This window comes from Chamaea fasciata, unplaced genomic scaffold (genome assembly GCF_029207755.1).
Source record: "Chamaea fasciata isolate MVZ Bird 193981 ecotype frontalis unplaced genomic scaffold, bChaFas1.0.hap1 SCAF_1, whole genome shotgun sequence".
Lineage (NCBI taxonomy): Eukaryota > Metazoa > Chordata > Aves > Passeriformes > Sylviidae > Chamaea > Chamaea fasciata.
This window is the reverse complement of record NW_027094086.1, coordinates 89,485,805-89,510,564: the sequence shown is the minus strand read 5'-3', so window position 1 is coordinate 89,510,564 and position 24,760 is coordinate 89,485,805. Positions and strand designations below refer to the sequence as shown.

General features: G+C 41.3%; 1 protein-coding gene across 18 annotated transcripts in view; it reads right to left on the bottom strand.

Annotated features, from left to right (window-relative positions):
• The window catches only part of ATXN1 (ataxin 1), a 339,029-nt gene that overhangs the window by 223,845 nt on the left and 90,424 nt on the right, over positions 1-24,760 (bottom strand). For 17 of the 18 annotated variants that reach the window (XM_066188786.1, XM_066188795.1, XM_066188804.1 and 14 more), the window contains one exon: positions 4,338-4,402. The gene's annotated coding sequence lies outside the window, so the exon portion shown is untranslated. Of the gene's footprint in view, positions 1-4,337; positions 4,403-21,512; positions 21,644-24,760 lie in introns of those variants that run through there. The other variant, XM_066188714.1, reaches the window with a different exon arrangement.

The window sequence follows — 24,760 nt, the reverse complement described above, 5'->3', positions numbered from 1 at the left end:
CTTCAGGTATAGCATTGGCTTGTAAATAAACAGAGAACTTCTGCTATTCATTTCAGCTTCTGACAGCTTTCATAAAACTAAATTCATCTCAAATATTTTTATAGCAGAAAATATTGGTTGCCATGTTTTTGGCTTAAGTAAGATGTTTTTAATCCAACTCAGAATCTGCCGACTGTCCAATTCACCTCCTATCTATTTATAGCTCCCTCACATTCAGATAATTTTTGCTAATGCAGTTATTTTCGTTATTATTTCAGACATATGCAGCTGATTTAAGGTGTTTTTACAGCTTTAATAAATGAGAAACTCTAATTTGGATTACAGCTGGCTAATTAAAGTACGCTTTCCTCAGGAAAGTTAAAAATGTGCACGACCTGAACAATAATGCGTTTGGACCATATTCTTTAAGTGCCACGTGTGTGAACGTAACAAAATATGACTAATGTCTTTAATTTTTGTGTATTCACTTAGAAATTAGTGTATCCCCTGTCAAAACAGAGCTGTTGATGATGTTCTCCAGAACTCTGTGATTGTCTTCAGATGCAAGGAAATTAGATTGGTAGACACAGAGAGCCAATGCTGTCTCTTTAAAGCCACAAGTATCTCATGCAAATTAACATTTAGTGAAAGGAGAGTAAAGCATTCATGAAAACTAAGCAAGTCTGTAGTACTACACTGTGACTCAAAGAGAAAAATCTTATAGTCTAAAGTGGTGGTCCTTTGCAAATGAATTCAAAGGAAAGGCTACTGTTAAATTTTTAATTTTATTACACTGTGGCTAGGTAGGGGTTGTAGGGTGATGAAGAAGTCATTATTTGCCTTGCCTTACAGTTTAAGTAATGTGATATTTAGGTTAAAAAATGTTTACCTTATCATTGTCTTGATTTTTTAAAAGAAGCAATCAAGTTCTCTTCAAATAACAATCGCTTCAATGGCTTTAAAGTAACAATAGGTCCTTAGATGGAGATCTGAAATAAGATACTGTCTTTTTGTTGTTGCTTTTTTAAAACTGGGGAAAGCAATTCATCGGGGAATTAAGGAAACTGAGGACTCTTCTAAAGTCTCAAAACCGAGTCCGATTTAGTCTTCTGAATAAGAAGTCAGTCAGTTACAGGTCACTGCTCTGAAGGGAAGACCAGTGACCACAGCAGGATGGACCACAGCCACAGTTAGCCCCATAAGCTGTGGCAAGCAGTGGAAAATAAAAGTGCTCAGCCCTTCTCTAAGGGTGCTTAACTGGTCTAGGCACCTATCAAATAATAACTACCATGACCTGTTAGGTGCTTTATGGCCAGTGCTCTTCAGCCATCTGAGGTCTCAATCTGTGTCCTGGCTTCCATGTATCTCCCCGGACACTGCAGCTACCCATATGGCTGGTGTGAGCAGAAGGGCCAAGCACAAATGGAAACTAAACTCTGTCTTATTTCCAGAAATGAACATTTCATCTTGGGATTAAAGTACACCAGCAGGACGCAGAGGTGAAGCTGTGCTCTGCAGAAATGGTTTGTTTCCAGGGACGTCAAGGCAGTGCTGTTAACAAGGATTAACATTCAACCAAAATTCAGGAGAATTTGCTGGCCACTGTCTGGGAGAGGGCTCTCAGGTGCTAACAGGGAGCAGCCAGAGACCAAATGCACTTATAAGAGACACATGTCCTGTCCCTTTAAATCATACCTGGTACAGAGATTTATCTGAGAGTTCACTTATCAGGTTTTTTTTCTGTCTCTTAAGGGTGTTATGGTCCAGACAGATTAGAGTAACATCTACTCTGTAAACACCTAGGGTTGGGATATATCTCTTGACCTTTCTTCAAATGTCTTACCCACATAGAAGGCACTGTGGTTTCCAATCTGATCAATGCTATACAAGTTTTGAAAAGTGCCATGAGTTTTATGAGAGGAGGGGAATGGGCTAGAATAGACTGGTTACCTGTTTGAACAGACGTAGAAATTGAAAACATGGATTTTTGACTCCTAAATCCTTTAATGGCCCCAACTGAGCTGCTCTGGTCTATTGAACAAATACTTCCTACCTCATGAATAATCGACCTTCCAGAGCTCCAGAGCCACTGTGCTCAATGCTGCTGCCAAGTCTGCTCTTTTTGTTCACATGCTAAAAATCTTTATATTTTGTTGAGAGAATTGCGCAACTTATATCAAAAGCTATTGTCTACTCTCACTGTCTCTACCTCTTCACAAAGTAAGATACACATGGGCCCTGCCCCCAAAGCTGTCATGCAAATTCAGAAGTCTGGTTTACAAATTCATCCAATATAGGTAAGTTTGGACTCATGACTTGGTTTCAACACAGCAAGAAGGGCAAGCTGCTTAATGTTCAAGACCTAAGTTATTTTATATCCATAGCTTCTCCAGGAAAAAAATTAGTTACTAAGACAGTATTAACCAGAAAGACAGTTAATGTCTTCTCTTAATGGTTCTGAAATACATACAAGCATCCTCTACACAGAAAAGAGCTGTATTTCTTTGTTTTCAAAAAGTATCATACAGCAAAAAAACTGCAGTCACCTAATGCACAGGAATGAAGACTTTGAACGGTTCCTAAACATAAACAAAAATTTAAATGGATAATTTTGGCATTAAATAATTGCCAGATCTCCTTATATTTGACTCATAATTGGAAAACTACCAGGCAGAGATGGACAACAGGTGTATTGCCTGGAGGGCAGGAATTCCTCAGCCTGCAAGGCTTTGACCAACAACCTAAGTGAGCATGGTAAACATTTACCTTCAATTTATCCAATTAGAAGTTGAGAGGGTATTTTTCATGTTTCTTCTGCAAGGTGACAGGTACATGGCCACAGAACCCTAAAACTCCAGAGTTTTTTTAAAAATGTCCTGGGAAAAGTGACAGGAGGCCTGAGGTAGGATATTACATTAAATCAGAGTTATTTTAGCTTGTGCAGACCATTTTATAACTAGACTGGCATCACTTTGACTTCTTACTGCACAGAGGCAGTATCTTTCCCTCAGAGATCTGCCAGATCCTCATGTTCTCTCTTTAACCTTCAGCAGAGACCTTTCTACTAATGGCAAAAAAGGTTTTCATATTGACTGAGAAGTCATATCATGTCTCTCTCTTTCACCCTACCCAGTTTTTCCACAGAAGAGCTCTCATTTATGCCTGTCTTACTCTGCTTGATCTGTCCTTGGTTTGCTCTCATATCATCCTCATATGATATTATCGATTTATTTATATTTAAGGTAATGAAACATACCCATTCAAAGCTCTAGAAGCCCTGAGACATAGCAATTACAAGTAAAACACAACACTGTGAAAGAAGTTTTATCAAAAGGAACTTCCCTGGGCAAGCAGGTAGACCAGAAACACCCGCCTGCTGAAAGCCCATCTCTAGTCTTCTCCTAAAGTAGGTGAGGTTTTGCCTCAGGGCCCCTTCAAAGATCATAAAATTCAAACTCTTGTGAAGTGTAGGTTCTATCACATGGACAGATTTGCTCATGCATAGACTGTTTTGTCATGGGGTCAAGTATAGCCATGAGAGTGGAGTGGATACCTTGAGGACAGGAAAATCTCACAACCAGCTTTCCTACTCAAGAGACCCTAGTTCTGGAATGTTCCTCACTGTGGAGTTTTCACAGTTTATACTCTCAAAGAATCATAGAATCATTAAGGTTAGAAAAGACTTTTAAGATCAAGTCCAAATTGTCAGCCCAGCATCACCACCATGTTCACCATTAAACCACGTCTTCAGTGCCATAGCCACACATATTTTGAACATTTCCCAGGAATAATGGCCACACCACTTCCCTTGTTCCAACTTTTTTCAAGCCCTTCTGTAAAAAATCTTTCCTAATATCCAATTCTAACCTCCCCTGGTGCAACTTGAGGCTGTTTCCTCTGGGCCACACAGTGGCCATAGGACAACAGTGGTCATAAGCAGATGCTTAGGGAGACATGGGTACCATACACTACTTTATCCACGTACTTTCCAGCCTCCCACTATTTTCAGCCTAAGGAACTTCCTGAGCAGAATGTGGTTTCTGCCCATTTAGTGACCCTCAATGGATTTATCCCCCAAGGTTTGTACAGTCTTCTCCATCGCCATCTGTAAATTGTAGGTGTGTGCTATGTCACATTGCACAGGTCAAGTCCCTAATGCAAGAAGAATCCCCTCATCCTGCCTGCTTCGTTTAATGTTCCTAGCTGTTGCACTGAGACAGGGAATGGCCAGTCCCTACCCCTACTCTCAATGCTACACAGATCCTTGCAGCCTTCTGTCATATTCCCCCTTCTTCCAAGCTGGAAAGCTTGTTACCAAAACCAGTCAAAGTCTTCACTGCTTCTGCTGCAATTCTTACCTGGTTTTGAGTCCCTGCGTCTTGGTCTTAGTCCTGAGACATCCGCACTCCCTCTGTTCTTCTGCCTGTACAAAAGTGATAGTAAAAATTGTCCTTTCATTCCACAGAACAGCAGTGACACAGTGAAGTACAAGTGTTATTACTTTAAAGGCAATATGGAATGCTCTCTTTTCCCAAGGCTTAGCCAAGGACTCAGAAAAGCAACAATTCCACATATCAAGGACAAGAGAAAACAGTAGTAATGTAAACAAAAATAAACCCGTGGTTCTATCTACATTTTTTTCATATTTGTTTAGCAACGCAGACTGGCTAAAACCCTTCCCATTTCATAAACTACCTCTGTCAACCAGTCCATTCCTGTGTAAAATATCAGAACTGATGGGACATCTCTCATCAATCTCAGGTTATTTCACACACTTATATGCATAATAGGTCTGAAGCATATGACATGCTACAAAAGTGGGACTGCCAGATGGTTTTCCTGCCATTTAATCTGTCCCTCCCCTTTCCATGATATATCTCATTTCATAGGACATATGTATTAAGTCATTTCTCTCCTTTACTTGGCCCGTCTTCAGCTAGGTGTGTAAACTTGGTGTCTAATTTAAGGTGTACAACTTGTCCCGTTGTCTTAATGGTTCTGAATCATACATTTAAAGTGAGCTTTGTGCTTGAGGGTATGGCCTCATGAACATGTTTTAGTGAGGCATTCAAGGGTGTGGATTTACAGGACACCAGCTACCCTGCAATAACTGCACAGATGAACACCCTTTGCCTGCTGGTAAATGCAAAGCAAGATAGCCCAGAGAGAGACTCAGCCAAGATCACCTCTGCCCTCTACAATTGCTCTCCCTGCCATTCCCTGAATGCTGCTCCGTTTGCAGTAAACATGACAGTTGCATATAGAGGCACCACCACCTCCCTCATCTCCAAAGTGATCCATCTCCAGACACAGCTCGAAGCATACTTTTTCTTAATACACCCCAAAATCTTGCAAACTGAAGTCATATTTAAGAGACCTTGCCACCCTTGCTGCATTACGACTTCAACCTTTTTTTTTCAGGTTTATACGATAGGATATATTCTTTGCAGAGTCTTTATCATGAACCAAATATCTATGTCCTATAATTCTTGAGCCCTCCTGTTTACCCCTCCTGGTTAAAAATGCATAGCAGAGGGGAGGAGGGGAGTGGGAAGGGGAAAACAATTCCTCAAACAACTCATAGCCAAACCAGCTACCACTTTGGGAGGAGGGAGCAGAGAGGACAGACCTTGTGACTACTGAATACCAGCGGCTGCTGCCCCGAGGGTATTTCTGAGAGCCTACAGGTATTGTTACACAATGGATATACTTCACAGGGTCCTGAGCAGAGTTTATCAGCTGTACAGAAATTCCTGCATAGTTTATCATCTGGGCAAGCATCCCAGCACCACTGTTGTCTCTCATTAGAGAGTCTCTTCAGAGTATCAGAGGTTCCCAGGAACATTCCCAGAAGCTTTCAGCTCAGCATGACTCACTGCCAAGTTGAAGAGTTTCTTCGAGTCCCTTGTAGCAATCATCCTTAAAATTGCAGAAGAGGAGCTTGCAGGCTCTACAACTGTCCCTTAAAGGCTCAACTTGTACAGGAGTCATTGTCTGGCCTCCACAAACATTTATCTGAGCCAAGACACATTTATCTCAACCTTGCACACATTTAAGGTCTTGCCAGTGAGATCACAAAATCTCCTTGTAGCTGGGAATAAAAATTTTTCCTTTGGTGATTTTCTAAAATCCTTTTCATTTTATATTCTAATAATCCCTCAGATTCCCAAATGAGGATCAGCACCCCTTTCCTGTTCAAACTAGATGCTCTAGTCAGTTATGTGAGGCCAAGTTTCCTCCCCAGGCAGTTTACAGCATAGGCACACTCGTTATGCTGTCTGCAGTAAATGATGCAATGAAATACTCCATTATGTGACATATGTCTCAGAACAGTTACCTCCTGAGAAAAGACTGCAGTTTTGAGGCCAGCTGACTTTTCAGAAATGGCAAACAATTGGTAGGGCAAAAAGGTAGATTTCTCCAAAGGTGAAATAACAGTGTTTTCTTATTTCAACCTACAAAAATTATAATTTACTGAAAACAAAATAAAAAATTCCAACAACCACCAAGCCCCTTTTACTCTTGAAGAACCTGCTACTCCCTATTTATTTTGCTTTCTGAGGATTTGCCTTTGACATGTTCACATTTTTAATGCTTCTTACTAGCCAAAATGGTAAATGGATGACTTAAGTTCCAGTATATTGCTTCCTCTGAATCTGCTACTCTTGTAGTGGCACCTTCCCTTAGTAGCACATTGAATTAGTGTAGTTTATGGTCACCAGTTCCTAGATTCCCTCTAGTGCTCAAATCTTCAATGAACAGAAATATATGTGTGAAGAATTTGCCAGCTTGAAATCCCTGCTATCTGCACAACAGACCAAAAATTGGTCTTTAATGACTTCAAGACTTAAAACTCTGAATATCTGGCTGCATAATTAAAATCTGGATTGTTAAAATATATTGAAAATACATTTACCCTTCAAATGTTTCACCTGTTAGTTATTCTACTTCAAACTCTTCAACTCCACAATGTTACTACTTTGTTTACTTTGATGTCTGTTCCTTCTAAGTTAACCTCAAAGAATTTCACTCTCACCCACCATGGTTATCAAGCTGTGGTTTGTTAACATTGTAAGTATTTATGATATAGAACACTCTTCTACCCTCCCCAGTCTTTAGGAATTAATACCTTTTATGCATTGAATAATAGCCCTTCTTTCTTGTTATTCCTTTTAAGAGAGTTAGGAATGACCACCAGATAATCATCTCCATCACTTGGTAACACTCGTCATGGTCTTGGGTATAACTCTTGTATAAGGGTGGTAAGTGTGTAAATACCCTCCTTAATCGTCATCGTTTGTTTCAAGGATAAAACAAACAAAACAATAACAAAACCTCCTTTCTTTTGCATGCTGGAAGCACATGCCATTAATATTAATTAATTTATTTATTTAAACTTGGTTAAAGCATTTGCTCTTAGGCTGGGAATGTGACTGCCAAGTTTCCTGCCTGCAATTTGTTACGGCTCAGTAGTAAACTCCTGAAAATAGGAATTTGAAATGGAAATAGTGACAGGCCTTTTAACTACACTATAATAAGCAGGGTGTTTTATCCTGCATACTGTATGTCGTTACACAATGGCAGCCTATCATAATGTGCACGGAAAACAAACAGGGTCTCTTTAGATCACTCTTCTGGCTAAAACTAGGCAGACAGAGGAAGCAAAACAGGCTGGAAAGACAAAAGACTAGAAGGTCAAGAACACCACACCCAGACCTAAGCCCTTCTGTTACACAGTGGAGCACAGGGATCTTAGAGAACTTGCACTTGAATAAATTGACTTTGATCAGCTTGCCATAAAAAAAGAGGTGTAGCCTGCTATATTGCTAAAGGAGGTAAAGAAGGAAACTTGCCCATAGTCTTAAGCTGCAAATTAACGTACCCAGACCCACCCTGTTACACAGAGCAAAGCTCCAAAAAGTATGTTTCTTGCAAACATTCATCTGCTTGTAACAGGATGTTTAATGTAATTCTGCACATATAAAACACAAGAACATTAAAGCTGGTTTGCACAGTAGCTTTCCTGTGACAGTTGTAAAGTGTAATTTTTCAGAGTTGCTGAGCATCCAGAGACCTAACAAGTCGCCTGAGCTTCTCCAGATCTACACCTGTGTAAATGACAGCAGTACTGCATCTTTGTGAAAACAAACCACCGCTATTGCTTTTTACGAGGTATTTGGCAACCAGGAAAATAACTGAATTGTATGTGCAGAACACAACAGCAGAGTACCTGGGACTTGAACTGAGCACTTCTGCTTTGTAGAACACGTGCTGAAACACCGTATATTGAAGTGCCACATCACGTCTATTTTTACTAATTGAGTTTACTTGCGTTTGGGCACTGTACCAGCTACTCATCAAGTCCAGGAGATTAATGTAAAAGCCTCTCTGCATTTAGAAAGTATAGTCATTCTAGATTTACAGCTGCTTACTTTGAGGGTGGCTGACTACTGATCCTGATGTCTTTGAGCAACAGATGGTTTTCTGAGCTGCATTGATAATGAAAATGATATAACTTACCTCCTAACATTAAAATAAAGAGGCAGAATAAAAGAAAAAGCAGTATATTCACCTTCTACAAAGAGCATACCTTAGTACACAGCAGGATAATAGGAGGGGGAGGCCCAGTTAAAACTCAAGGAATAGTATTAGAAATTCACATGAGGAGAAACTTACATAAAATAACCCATCCTGATCTGGACTGTGAAAGTATTGGCCCCTTGTAATGTTAGAATTTATAGCTTTAATCTTCTTAAGAGCTGCATGGCTCTTCTCACATGCAGGGAAAACAGATTTGATGTTTGTGAGATTAAAACTACTGAGCTGAACTTTGCTTGTTATTGGCCAGAAGCTCTTGGAAACCTAATAAAGCATTCCATTAAAATCTTGGCATTTTAGTAACACAAAAGAAGTAGGCTTCTCAAAATATGAGTCCAAGGCAAAAGGACACTTTGGGGGGCGGGGGGAAAGATTGTGGAATTTGGATTTTAACAAAGTTTGCAATGACTTTAAAATAGATCAAAGGAAATATGAGGCAGAGTAGAACAATGAGTGCTTGATGTAACTAGCAATGTCCAATTCTTTGTTGTTTAAACTTTTTTGCATTTGAAGACACTTTTTCATGTTCTTTTAAACCCCATACTTCCATGAGTCTATGAGTAGCTGGAAAAAGTACAACACATGTCACTGACTGGCTGTGTGGTCTCTAACAGGTAATATGAGGCCTGAATTCATAAAAATGTGAGGATCCACAACCACAGCTGAGATCAAGTTGGGCTACTCATATTCTGGGCTTTAGATGATCAGCTTTATTCTGAAATAAAGAGCTCCATTAAAGCTGGCTAGGCTACAATTTTAGGTGCACAGGAAGCCCATAGTGAACACAGTTATGCACTTGTAATCAGTACATGGTTTGATTTGATCTATGAAGTCACAACTAATATTTCATTACAGAGGGGGATAATACTTGTGGTGATGGTATGAACTACGAGTTCAAAGCATGACTGATCAAGGGTTAGGATCTCATCAGTGGTGGTAAAACCTTGTATAGTACCATTTGGGCAAATGAGAGCTGCCTAGCGCCACTTGAGAACCCTTGCTTGCCTTCAGCAAGGTACAGTGAAGAGAAGCCTCAAACTATGGCTTTTACTGTTCTCTGCAGACAAACAAACAGGCAGAAATAAAGACATATAATCAAGTTTAAAAGAAGGAAAGCTTCATAACCAACCCTAAATACAACAAGTCTCTTGCTAGGGTTCATTGACGAAGTGTGGGGTTTTGTCACAAGGCAAACAGCATTAATTCCAATGTGCTGTGAAATTTCTTCATCCTGTCAGTACTGACAAAGCCAACCATGAAAACTATGCTAGAATTTGCCTGCGTATGGTTACAGCTAAATCAGATCATCTAGATTCATTCTACTTACAGAATAAGGAAGTACACAGGCTAGCTTCTGGAAAACACTGGGAAGCCTGTAGAGATGATCAGGTAACAATCAAATGCCTACAAACAAATTTTAGCCCGGATTTTACCCCACACAGAGAACCAGGGTTGAACCTGGATTACATAGCTGGTGTGAATGAGTCCTACACAAGCTCATCCCATTGTAGATTACTGCACAGAATTCACTTATGCAATTCTATTTCTGCCCTTTCAAAAGAAATTCCCTTTTACACAGCTGAACATTACTGGGTGCTCATAAACTGGCTGCTAACATGGCTGGTATGCTTTATTTTTTGTGGCACTAACATATGAAGAGCTATCTACTGTAACAGATGCTCTTTGACAGTGCAAAATAACAGCACTCAGACTTAAACAGTAAATTATAAACAATCCCTCTCTAACTACAAAATGAATACATAGAATGGGGAGCCTTGTCAACTAAGATATTAGTAAATCAGGTTGAGGAAGACAAATTATTCACTAAAGCTAAAGTAACTAAAATTTTATTCAGTTAACATTACTGTCATTAGAGTTCTCCTGTTCTTTGCCATAATTGGTAGATATGAAAAAGAGTAATTATAAGCAACACATAGTAAAATCAGTTAAACGTTTTCTTTTTATGGAAAAGCTACATAAAATGCTTCTGTTCTTCCTTTTTAATAATTTCTATCAGTAGAAAAGATGAATGCTTACTAGTGGTATGTGCCTGGCCACATCAAGACAGCCCTTTCCCAAGGGATTCCATAATTATTTTTTCTCCACCAAACCACAGACAGGACTGTGAATTAAAAGTGACCTTGATGGCCTGGTGGTGCAGCTGCCATGTATTTGATTATAAACTTACTGGTACTAATGCCGAGGAGTGTTGTTATAACATAAGCTGAAAATGAGTTCAAACATAGTTTTCTTCACAGAATAGCCCTGGTAACCCAGCTGCAAAAAGCATTCAATGCACAAAGATATATATATTTTTTTAACCTTCAAAAAATAAAGCATTCCTTTTTTCCTCCCCATCTCTTCATGACATCCCAGTGCCAAGTTCTCCAGAAGGATATGCTCAGGGATAATACCCTAGATTACAAGGACTATAGCTACATCTGGAGTACTTGCGATATCTCAGATATAAAACTTCTTCAGAAAGGACATGGAGAACTTGGAGGAAGCATGGGTAAAGGAATGGACACCCTGTTACATAGCACAGTGGTTCCTGCCCTATAGTGGCAGCCCCTCAGGAATTCCTGAACACCATGGCAGGGATGCTGAGCACAAAGCTGGCCTTCCCAAATGCATGCAACTTTCCATGACCTAATGACATGTAAAATTAGCTGGCAGTTCATTGTTTCCTTCAGCATGCACCAGGAGAAATTTTTGTGTCACACAGTTCAGGACCAGGCTTGCAAGGCCCAATTCTTACGGCTTCAGAAGAGAGAGGTACGGCCAAGAAAAGACCCTGGCAGCTGTCTGTAGGCAGGATTTAATACCCCTGCATTCCATGGGATTTCTGGATGGGAGTCTCAAACGGCAGAATGACAAATGCAGCCTGGTTTCATCTCATGCACTTGCACTGCCTGCATCTCCTATGATACCTGGAGCTAGGCACACATGGGTACCTTACCTACATCTCAAGAGCATATGTTAAAGAAGGACTAGCTGAATGTCTTCCTCTCCTCCGAGAGCCAAATTTGCCTTCTTCCTCCTTCACAGATTAAGTAGGGAAACAGGCGTCAACCCCACCAGTTTTGCAGATGCTGGCTCAGAGTACACACAGAGGCATATTTTGGGTGCCTAAAGAGCTTCACAGCATTGAAAGACTTAGCCCAGAAAATGCAAAAGGTCAGGGCCTGCCTTCCAGAGCCTGACAAAAGGGTGCATGCACACACTGAGGAATGAGGCTCCCTCTGTTGCACAGAGCTGGCTCCATGGCTCTTTCTCATCTCCCTAGAGATTCAGGGTTTTTGTATGCAAGTTAGGAGAAAAGCAGCAGACTAGTAAGCATGCCGGGGGGACTTGGTGGTCTCAGTGAAGATTGCTTTAGGTAACATAGCAAAAGGACCTCCTAATGTAGGCTCTGACTCAGCCAGTTTGGATGGTGGGAAAGCCTTTCAATCTCCACTTGTTATAGCTGACCAGTCTCATTTTAATGCAGAAAACAAACTCACTGTGCAAATATGCCATGATGGGCAGTTTGTGCCCATGATGCAAGCTATACCCAAACAAGCAGAAGGGCCATAAAATAAGGATTAAAGTTCAACAAGGAAGCTGATAATGAAGAAGCCTACCCAGATTATTCTAGCCAACATTGCGTTACCTACTAATTTTAGAACAGCTGACAGTTTTTCCCAGACCAGAAGTTGACAAGAGGCTGAGCAACGCCAATGTCATTAAATCTTTGTTTTCAGGCGCAGTGTTGTCTCCACACTGCAAGAAGTTGTTTCAGCATGTGAAATTTTTCAGGAAGGCACACACTGACGCTGGATGCCCATACAGGGAGCTGTGTAATATGTTGAAACCATCTGGCATTTTGTGGTTTCGCAGTATCAGTCAGACTCACTGTCTGGAAACACAGGGCTCAAACCCAGAGTCCTTGATTCAGGTCAGATACCTACAGATGCCTGTGGTCGTTTGGCCAGACTGGAAGATGCAGAATAAAGCACTTAATTAGGTGGCTGAAGTTGATGACGGATTCTAAGGGCAGTCGAGCTAGAAGCCTATTATCGCTTAGGAAGTTTTAGTAAATGTAATTACTATGGCATGTTTGATATAATATACGGTCTTCACAAAACACTCCAAAATAGTGTTTTAAAGGCATGTCTTGTTGCTGTTATGCTTTGTACTTTCTGACTGAAGAACAGGCCTGATGATGCGGATCCCAGTGTGAAGCTTACTGAACACTACCGCTAAAATTAATAGAGCATAGTTATGGAAGAGTATTTTGTAAAGAATTGCCTTCTCTGGAGTGTGAACAACGCTGCGGAAAGCAGGCTCTGGGTTACGTTATTCCTGTGATCCAAATTTTTTTAACCAGCTGATGTCACTAGGGAGATTTAAAGTCTTTATAATTACCGCTCAAGGCCTAGAGGAAGGGGGGAGGAAAGACAATGAAATTATGTTTCATATGTTGATTTAGAGAGTAACCTGTAGTGGTCTGTTAACTTGTTTCATCTATCAGAAACAGCAAATTAATTCTGTATCCAGTCGGTTTTATGAGTGGCAGCTCAATTTGATTTCCCAGTTAAGCAGGGAAGAAAGTGGCCTTTTGTCACAAACAATTGCTTCCTGCAATGCTGCAGAATAAGATGTAAAATAGGCAAAGAGCTTTGGATACAGCTTCCAACGTCCTACTAAGAAGTAAAATTTCTTTCTTTCATCTTCCCTCAGAGAAGGAATTCAGGTTATGCTCTGCACTAAATTAAAGTGTTCTGCTCAGTTATGTACATGTACAGCTTTGAAAACTGTTCCTGCTTCTAGGTCAAGGGCTCTCCCTATGGCCGGGCGCCAGCTTTATCCCTGGACTCCCATAATCCCTTGAAATAAATCAACTTTCCATTGAAATCCTCTGCCAGTTCCACTTCAGACTAAAATGTGCTGTCTGTAGCATGATGCTCTTTTATACTTTTGTGGAAACAAAAAAAAAAGAGAAACAATGTGGCCATTGTGTACTAGAAACAGTTTGACCTAAGAGGCATTGTGTACATTAAAGTCTATCTTTGTATGTTGCATTAACCCAAGATTTCAGTGTTTATTATTAGAACTAAGAAAAATATCTTTGACCAAAAGAATAATTTGACTGACTGAAAAGGATCCCAGCTTGTGTGCGTGTGTGCGTGTGTATCCCATTACTACTCTGCTCACGTGGACTGAAGTATGTGGATGCATTATACTACCTCCCCGGGCAGATGAAGCCCTCAACGATTTTCTCTCTTTCCTCTCCCTCTCTCTCTCTTTTCTTTTTTTTTTTCTTTTTTTTTTTTTTCCCCTCTAATATCAATTTTCTTCTCTCTGTGTTATAAATGAACCCGAATACATTCACACGTTCCTGTCGAAGACTAAAAGCTGTCACTCCATCTCAGTGAACCAGGCAGCTTTACACTCAGCTGCAAGAAAGCCCAGATGCTACTACATCTCCAGGGGAAACTTCTCTACTCAGAAATGGTAAAACTTCCGAACAATAATAACAAAATACAGCTTAAAGATGCTGATGCCGTTCTCCTGTCGGTGCTGAGGTCAGTACTTTGGAGAGTGGGTGCCAGTCAGAAATTGCAGCACTCAGAAGACTGACATTTCTGAAAAGCTCTGCTTCTCCCCAAATCTCAGTAACTTTAAATGGTCTGCCAGTTAAATCAGAACAGCCTGGTATAAAGCCTCCAATTTTCTGACAACCTTTATATTCTCTTGGCTCCTACAAGGCCCTAAAGCTGATCACGTATAATCCTGAACTGAATGTAAAATAAATACGAAAACCTGTCATGATTTTACAGTTTTCCAAAGGATATTTCACTAAATAAAAAGAGCTGCATTTTTGGCACACAAATGCTCCATATAAAAATCACAGTTACTTCTTTAAAATAAAGTTGCACAATGCAGTGCCAGACTCTGCCCTCTGAAGTTCCCCCTGAGTGCTGGGGAGCAGCTACATTCCCGTGAGCTGGCTGGCCCTGAAGGTCCTTTGCTCCTTTTCCCCTGCACAGTGGCTCTGTGAATCAGGGCTGTGACACCCGCCTGAGCCAGCCCAGCCCCTGAGGGTCCCTCCAACACAGGAGCCTAGCAGGAAGTACACGGCTTTCCTCTGAGCTGGGACACAGCCCATGGTGTGGCCAGCTAAATCTAGCACTGGCAGTTGCTTCCATGCTTGTGGTGCAAATTCAGCCTGAGCAAATTGTGACCCAGAGCTCACCCAGCCTTCATGTCCTTGAAATACGTTGCCTAAGAAAATAACAATTGTTTGCGGAAAGCTCTTCCGCTAAGCCTGCGTTATTTAGCTATCTACATTAACTGTGTGCCAAGGCGTGGGATATAAGCTGGAGAGTCCACAGCACTACAGCATGGAAATGAGTTTAAATCACTGACAAACTAGAGCTGATGTCAGGCTCCACTGGCTTCACAGACCTCAAAACCATCTGCAGGTCCAGAACACAGCTACAAGGCCAGAAAGACGCACACAGGTCTACAAAGTAGGACCCAAACACAGCAACCTTGACAATGGACACGAGGTGCATTTTGAGTGAAGCTGTGACTAGACTAGCAAAGGATCTGTATATCACCTTGCAGGAAATTTGGAAGACACATCCTGCAGGTCCTGGGGATGGTAGCTCACTGTTAAAATCACAAGTTACATTTGCACAGTAATGTTCGGATGGTTGGAAGGGAAGAAATGGAGGCAAGGCAAGGCATTTCAAAAATGGAAAAATCTGTGTTGTCACAATGTTTCCAGGTTTGTCTGCAGAGTTCTTTCAATGTGCAGGTTTTAAATGCTACACACCTGTGTCTCATAATGTCCTCCTGGGACAGGGTACAGGCAATTGCACTGGATGTAAAACCAGTCAACTGCACACATAGAGCTTTAATTTTAGATCAGACTTGGTGAAACTGTCTGGTTTTCTCCTAGAAGCCCTCAATGGACAGTTTCTTCACTTAGCTCTGCCACCTTCGGGCCCTCTTTTTAAGTGAGGAGTGCAGCTGAATCCAAGAATTCAAAGCAAAACTCAGCTGAAACCATTATGTTTCATCTGGTTACATGTCAAAACCTCAAACCTTGTGTACACAGGGCTCAAATTATAAACCCATCAGGCCCAACCCCAGAGCTGGACCCAGGTTTGCCTGGAGAGGCTGCAAATGTTTTAGAGAAGCTGATACAAGTTTCGAGTTCATAATGATTGGAAAACCCAAAGTGGCCAGGAGGCTTTTCCAAGGTCAAACAGTGAGCTGGAGGGGGAGCTAAGAAGAGAACCACAGCTCTGGCCACTTCACACACTGCTACCAACAGAGGTAGAAACTCACTCTGCTTGAACTTCATACTGCATAGCCTTTGCCAAACCACTCAAAAGAACCACTTTTTTTGCCTGTTAATTGTTTTAATAAGTCACATGGCAACGAATGACTAAAAACTACATCATCCCTCTAAGGATTCAGCTGTGGAAAAAGCATCCATTTAGCTGCAGGGTAGTTATTACTGCATAGCTTTGATTTTGCTACACAATGCACACACCCTGTTTATGGAAATGCTTACATGCTGCTCTGGGTGAAATCATCATCACTTACAGGTATACTCTGAAGCTAAAGGAATGACCTCAGATCCACTCATCTAGACCCCAAATGAGCCCTGTCTGAGTTTCCACAATGCTCTCAGAGGCTGGTTAATGACCCTTTGGACATTTTTGAATGCCACCCAAATCTCTGCATCCATAACATGAAAATAGAACTTCAAGGTGAGAAAAAACAATTGCAGTTAGAATACCTGTCCCTCCTGCTGGCTCCACCATGGCACACATTTCACTGGGGAGCACTGGGATAATTTCAAGTTCACAGCACAGCACAATGTAGTAATCCCTTTTGAATCTACATCATCATGCAGTGGTCACTTATCTGCTGCTCCACACGCATTCTACCAAAACTTTAAGGCTCCTGGCAATACAGCAAGCAATTGCTTCAGGATCAAGGCTTAATGCTGAAATACCATCAGGGCTGAGGATTGCTACATATTACTTTCTAATAGTCCCTGCTGTTTGACACCTGGAGTGGCATTAAGAAGCTCTGGAACTGTCTCCAGAGTTCTTCGCCAATAATTGAAAGTGCTTCTACAATATGGGGAAAAGAGAAGGGGGATCAGGGTTCAAGGTTCCGGTCTGTTTAAGGTCTTGGAAACATTTTTGTGGGGTGAGGGGTCAGCATTTGTGAAGTAAGGTATGACTTACATACACAAGTAAAAACACGAGATTGCAATACATACCTTTTCCAATTCAGGTTAATTAGGAGTTTACTGTACTCCCAGCTAGTTTTGCTTGCAGGCAAATTTTTTTTGAGCTCAGCAGCCAGAACTGTATCTAGAGCTAAGCTTTCCCACCATATCATTCCAATAATAAAAGAATTTTTCTGGCTTCCTGTTAAACCATGCACTGATTACAAAATTCTTTTGCTTATTTAAGGCCAGATTCAATAAAAATCCTATCCAGCTTCTGCATCATGGAAGGCCACAAAAGCCCTGAAATATTTTGGTTTTGAAGCCTGTGTGGGCTTCCATGGTTTTGATGCTGGGTAACTGTTCCAGTGAATATGGTCCTCATAAAGCTTTTCAAGGTCCTGCTCCATATGGACCTAGTGATTTCTCTTTATTCTCTCCAGTGTGGATTACAATCTACTTCATAGCATCTCTGATTTATGCCTCTAGCTACAAGCTGAATCCTAGAGGAATAGATCCTTTTCGTATCAGGTCACATCCTCTGCAGAGGACTGACAGAGAAATTTGAGTTTCTGAAAAGCAAGTACCACTTACAAAAATCTGGTATGTTTTGCATGCTTTATATGAATATAAGTGAATGGTAAAATCTAAAAGGAAATTCAATAAACTACTCATTATCTATCTATATTCATATGACTAAGCTACACGTGGAACGTAGCTTTTATCCACCATAAAAAATGTACAGATGTTCTATAGAAAACTGTATGAACAAACTTTAACCTCACGACTGCTATTATTTTGTAATAAAGGCTTACAGCATAATGTGAGCTTTTTTTAGAATGTAAGTTCCATGTGAGTAGCGTGTTGTTAATTTAATATTAATGCAATGCACCAGGAAGAAGTCTGCACAGAATCTCAAAGACAGAGAATCACAGTGCTGCAGACAGGGGATTTGTGTCGTAGATTTTATTTGTTTCAGCACTCGGAACAAAATTCATTGACCAGGATTCCCATTGCCACAGGGCAGTGGATTCATCTACAGATGTTTTCACATGCCTTGGCATGAGGATTTTGCTGCAGCATTCCTGTTCCTGAGAATCATGTGGTTAAGTCACCTTGTACTGCACAGAAAATTTACCTCTCACTGTCAAGTGCATATGATTGAGCTTCTTTTTTTGGGAACAGCAAAAGGAAAAAAAGAATCCACTGAATAAACTTTTGAATTTCTTTTGCTGAACCATCCTTCAGGTAGCAGGTGCAAAGGCTTTCACTAAACTTGCAGATTGCAAATACAGTGCCTGCTTTGCTTGCAACACAAATGAATTAAAGCAGGGGAGCAGAACAGAAATCCAGTTTCACCCATAGTTTTCCTTTCTCAGTGCCTGAGCCCTCTCCTTTGCAGCATCTACCATTCAGATGACATATCCTGTATTCCTCCAAGGAGTCAGTTCACTGTCTCATCTCCAAATGCATTGGTGAAGTAATTTATGACTCCCATTATTATAATCACTTAGCAGCTCCCAAGCATGTAAAAATAGCAACAATAATTTCTCCCACTTTTCCTTCCTTAGCACCCCATAGGAGAAAGAGCTTGATTAAATCTGTAGGGGTTACACTTGCACTTGTGTGTTTCTATAACTTACAGAGGAAGTTTGACATTTTCAGAAAGTGATGATGTCTACAGACATCTTATTCATTGCAGAAATTCCTCAGTCTAGATAAAACTTCTGGGAAAGTCCTGTGTCCAGAAGCTTCCTTCTTTTGCTTGACAGTTTCATTGCTTCTGGAAATGCACTCGTATGCTATCACGATCATAAAGGGCAGCCCAATCTCAGAAACAAAGGAGGCCATTTCCTTGGAAGATTTCCAGGATCAAATTTGAAAACCTACCCTTGACTCCATGCAATGAAGCAGAGCCTCCATGCATAGTAGGTAGTGAAAAAATGGGGAGATGTTTATGAACAGATCCATGGCAATGCGTGCATGGTAAACTCACAGTCTGCTCCCATTTGTTCCAGTTTTCCAAGCACATGATTGCAAATGCAGTTATCATTTTACGTGGACCATCACAGCACCCATCAGAGCAAAGATAACAGTCTGGTCCTTGTGAAACGGAGATGGAGTTTTCCTATTTCTGTGCATATTATGTAGGCAAATACTAAAGCCCAAAAGTTCACAGAGGTGCAACAAATGTCAAACAAAGGCCCTCAGCACCTGGAATAGTTATGAAAGGAAGAATTTAAAAGCACTCCTCTGCTCCTACAGTCACCATCTAGATCTAAACTGCTAGGGAAAAAGTATCATGGTTTTTCTAAAGGCATAATTTTAAATCCATTTTGGTTAAACCAATGTAGAAGACATGAGCATTCTCATATTTCAGTGCAAAACCATGTCTGGTTTGGTTTAAGATTAAATCTTTTAGGAATTGATTTTGTATTTGCAAATGAGATGGTCTTTAACTAGCACAGTCAATTTGATTTACACGTGATTTTTAAACAACACTGACACAGCTGTTTAAAACAACTGGTATCTTTGACTTGTCTGGTTCACTTCTGGCCACTTGCTCTGCAGTGCAGTGTCAGCTACTGAGCTAATCAGGGGAAGGTAGTAATTATGCTTGCAATAATGAATATGAAAACTTGGATAATATCTATAGAAAAGCAGGCACTATAGTTCACCATGTGATCTCCTCAGCTCTCCAATAGTTTCACATGTGTATGGAAGAGCTTTGTCAGCTTCCAGAGGTGAGGAGTTTGCAAACAGGAAAACAACTGCTCCTTGTGACTCCTCTGGCTCCACCTTAGGAGAAGGAACGGAATGTTTTCAAGGAGCTTCCTCTGATACGCACAGTTCTTCCATCCATGTTAGCAGCATTTGATGATCTACAGTATCAAATATCAAGAGTGATCCAACAAAAAATTATGCACTACCATTTTTCACTGGTAAAAGTTACAAGGGCAGTAACAGTACCCTGTGCTACCCCGAAACTTCAGTAATGGGAATCAAGTTACCGGCTGCCTCACAGCTGATGTTAGAGATTAATTTTTGTCAACTTGATTAACAGAGGACAACTAAAGTTTGGGGGGTAGCTGTCGGACATCATTCTTTGAAAGACCAATCCATGAATGAAGCTTACCAGACCACACATTAGCTGGGAGATTAGAGGGAAGATTCAAGTCAAAGGGGGATATCACAGCCTCCATTTACTGAAGCCCCAACTACCCCATTTTCATGTCCGTTTGCTCAAACCTGGAAAGACCGTGTTACATTTCTTCTCCTAATTTAGCTTAAGTGCCTGGGGTGTTTCAGCAGAGGCTGTGAAACAAAATACCTTGTACAAAAGATGTGACAAGGTGAGTAGTGTCAGCTGAGGTATATTTAAAAAAAGCAATATAAGCTCCTGCAACATCAGATGAGTAGGCATCTGGCAGTGGCAAGGTATATTGCAGTACTTTGTGTCCATGACTGTGTCAGGCAATATTTCTAACACTGGTACTCTCACTGTCTTACAGGCCTTCTGCTCAAGCCTTCTCTCATTTCTGGGAGGGACTGGGAGGAGACAAGAGCGGGAGCTGAAGGCTGAGCATTCCTGGCAGTAGCTGTATTTCTGCCTCCCTGATCTGTTCTGTTACTCCAAAAAGTTTTCTAAAACCATAAGCAACACAAAAGAAATGGTGGTTTGGCCTGCTTTGTACCACTCCAACCACATGCTTTTCACAATTTGCTCCTTCAACAGAATGGCAGATTGCTTAAACAGCAAAGCATGACAAGCTGATGCATTAGATATTTCCATCAGACTAGCAAGACTTATCAGGTGGGAAGGGTTTCCCTCCTCCCTGCATCAGTGACCATTTCTTCCTTTGAAATTAATTGGAAAAACACTCTGAGAATTATTTCCCATGCAGTCGATGCTCCTATCTACTAAAACCTGTGCCCCCTTTGGGGTAGGCTGAAAATGCTTTCCCTTCTCCTGTTACAGGGACCAGAACTGAACCCCTGCTTTGGCTGCAGTTTCCCCTGCTTGCCATCACACCTTGCACAGTCATACCAAATGGTGAAAGTGACAAGGACACCACACATTTCTCAGTCCCATCCCCGCTTTTTTAGGTGAGGAACACTGCCACATTCCCCAGAAAGCTCCACATATGCTATTAAAAGAAAACAACCATCACTAAAAACAACGCAGTGCCTTCTATTCTACAATCTTGGGCAAACTATTAATCTATTAAAATTTTTCATTAAATAATTGCTCCCAGCTGAGGCTTATGAAAGGCCCTGCCAGGCCAAAATGTCAGCTCATTTATGGGATTTATTATTACAACTGTCAGGCCAGAAGGGTTTGCTGCAGCAGATCCATCAGGCATGCTCGGACAGGAGCTCCTGTCTTTGGGCCACCTGCTTCAAAAACAGAATCAACAAATGTCAGATGTCAAGTTCTCATTTCAGGTCCTGCCTCTTCCCTTTCAATTGCCATGGATCAATGGATCAGTTGAGCTGTTTAGCAACTGGCAAAGACCACCTTATGTAGCATAAGCATCAGTGGTTGTTCAGCTTTTAGAGCTAATAGAGGTCTTTGTCTCAGCTTTCTCTATTTTGAAAGCACTAAAGCATGGCTTCAAGGGCTTGTGACTCAATCGGCAGGGGAGGAGCAAGCTGGAGGATGAGGTGTACTTTCCTCAAGGTGGTGGCTGCTCACCATAGCCATGTGCTTCAGGAGAGGTGGCTGAGGGCACCTGTAAGCTGCAGGTCTGTGTTCAGGAGTCACAAGCTGATCCTGATGCAAAGAGAGGATTGCACTTGGGTTTCATAATGGAGCTCATGGAAGTCAGTGAAAATTGAACTGCAGCCAAGGTGAAGAGCCACGTAGAGCAGATGTCTTTACAGAGGATAAAACAAAGAAACAAAAAATACTCAGAGTCTGAGTTAGAACTCTTGGCCCATGTTAAATCTATAAAAAGCCCCAAAGTGCTCTATTGTGGCTGTCCCAAACACTTAAATTCCACATGTATAAAGTAAAACACATTTGCATTGCTAATTTATTAAAGGACTTCTTGACCCAAAGTCAAATACTAACACAAATCTTCTGCATGGAAAAGCTCTGATAAGCATGCTCTTTAACTCTCTCTGTGAACGTCAGTAATGCTCCTTTTAAAACTATATATGCTTCTTCTCATGTCTGACGCTAATTATCTTATCAGATAACAGGCAGCCCTGTGCTGAGTAGGTATGTAATATATTAGCCTTGGGGAGGGGATAAAAAAAAAAAAAAAAAGTGCCTTATCTTTCAAGTAGATTTGAAACTGTATATGATCTTCCTGAGTCTGTGGAAACTTTCCTCTGCAGCACAGACCTTATATAAGGAAGACAATGAAGAAGGAAAAAAAAAAAAAAATCCCACACTCATACAGCTTTCAGCCTGCAATTCTCTAGGCTGTTCCTTTCTGTGGAATTTTCTCCTCTATCAGTATTTTGGAATGGCATACAGGTTAAACTGTTCATCTGGCAGGGAATGCAGCTTTGGTAATTGTAAGTTTACATTACACTATAAACAATTGGATTAGAGTAAACAGATGAGCTGTATAAATAAAATGTCACTACTTAGCTCTCCTTTGTGACTTGTATTCTGATACCACTACTACTGCTTTTACTACAACTACTACTACTACTACTGCTAGGCTTCAGCTGACAGCTCAGCCTGAAACCCTTTATTCATCTTTATTACTACTTCAGCTGTTCTGAGAGCAAAAAAGGCATGGAGGACTTATTGGCCAGAGGCTCTCTAACATAGCAGGCCTGCCTGGGAAATCAATATGCCGCACTCAAGAGCACAAAGATGGATTGTGAAGCAGGGGCTGGCAAAGGAAGGCGGGCTGCATCTGGAAGGACGCGGAGACAGCCAGTTCTGCTCCGCCAGAAGCCTCCCAGACCGCGCATGTTTGCACACCAACCTCGTGGCACCCTTCCAAGACAATTTGTGAACCTTGGTTCACACCATTTTCAAAGTAGGTCATACGCAGTAATCTCAGCCGAGGAGCGATACCCTGTCAGCAGCAGTGGCTGCGAGGAGGGCGATGGCTGCGGCCAATGAGGGAGCCGCTGCAAGCGGGGAGCCGAGCGCTCGCAGGGCGCCGGGGCTGGGGCCGGCTGCAGCCAAGGTGCTCGCCGGGCTCCCGCACAGCCCGCCTCTCGCCATGTAGAGCTCTACAAGCACCCACTGTTCTCCTGGACACAGCCACCGGCACGGCTTAAACATTAACCTGAAGGAAAATACAGTAGGAGAAGAGATCTAACCTTCACCGAGCTCTGTTTTCCTGACAGCGAGAATCACAGCTGATTCTGAACCAGGGGGTTTAAATTTACCACGAGCTTTGGATTATTGTTTCCTAACGTGCTTCCGTCACCTGCCCCTGCTCTGACAGTCAAAACATAGCCTTGAAGGTAGCTGTATTGACAGAGAGGATTCCTAAAGCACTTACAGTTTCCTGCATTTCTCCGTATCCCGTGCTTGAGCCGTTTTAGGGGCATGGAATTAAGAACGGGCACATTTAAAGGTGCATTTTTGAAAACTGCTGTCTGGGAAAATAAATGCAGAAATGAGCGTGCATATTCGTTTCCACACTGTAACAATATAAAGACCACCAGAGAATTACCAGTTTCAAGCAACAGCACTGAACTTCCCCGGCATAGGACGTGCTGGGAACGCTTTGCCTTTAAACGCAGCCTGCACACCATCAGAGATTACTTGATGCTAGAAAGCTAAAGGATTGCCTGAAGAGTGCCACGGCGTTATGTAATTTTTTTTTTTCCAGTTAATTTTTAAACAGGCTCAATTTAACCTTGTTCCCGGTCAATAGTTACACGAATCTGAATGAAAATGTGCTCTCTGGAGAAATCCACTCCAATATAACCGGCATGCATAATTTTTAGCACTGAAATCAACACTGAAATAGCAGAGCTGGACAAGCACTGCTTTTTTTTTTTTTTTTTTTTTTTTTGAATCTGGCAAGTAAGAGGAATTACTTTCCTCCATTTAAAAAGCCGTGCTTTTTCCTTCTTCTCTTTCCTTCCCTGTGATGTGTCAGACTAGAAATCTTAAAAAGGAGAGATTTCTCGCTATGCTGTGGTACCTATGATTTCTCACTAAGGTACCGTAGCTGTGAAGATACTATACTCTATGCAAAGAGAGACGGGAGACAGGACCTTGAAGACCAGCAAAAAGGCTTATCTACCATCCAAGAAAGAGTGCACAGAATGACTGCCTGCTCCACTGGAAGTGACCTGCCCGATCAACAGCTTGTCCAGAGAGTTGTAAGACATGCAGAAACATTCCACGATGTGCTACTGTTATCAGCTGAAAGGGTGCTGTAATGACTTTCTATGTGAATATCCAGAAAAATCCATAAATCCAAGAGGGGTTATCACTCAGTACATCATCAAGGGAACAATTTATTCTCTAACATGGGATGTGATACTTTCCTGCCAAAATTGCATTGCTTGCTTATTATCACTAAGCTTTGAAAAAAAAAGTAACCAACAAAAATCCCTTCTGCTGCTGCCTCTGGAAAAGAAAATCCTTTTTAAGAAAAACTTAAAGAAAGTAACAAAGAAAACCCCCAGACACTTCACTGTTTTTTCCAGGATGATAAATAAGTCTAACTGTAGTTACAAATGGTCTCAGTATTGTACAATTTTTGGGTCATGTGAGTTTTATTAGTTTTCAGACTAACTTTTGCCTTTTCCCAGCCAGCTGCTGGCAGTTGTCATCTTAGGACTGAGAGCAAACTACTTTGAAAACAAATTTGTTCAGAAATCTTTTTAAAGTGATACAGAAAAAAAACCCCCTTTTTGTTTTTCATTTTAGTTTGGATGTGACCTCTTTTTTTCTCCAGTCTTTGAAAGGAATGAGTCCCCAGTGCTAAACAGGTCACAGAGTAATTACGCATC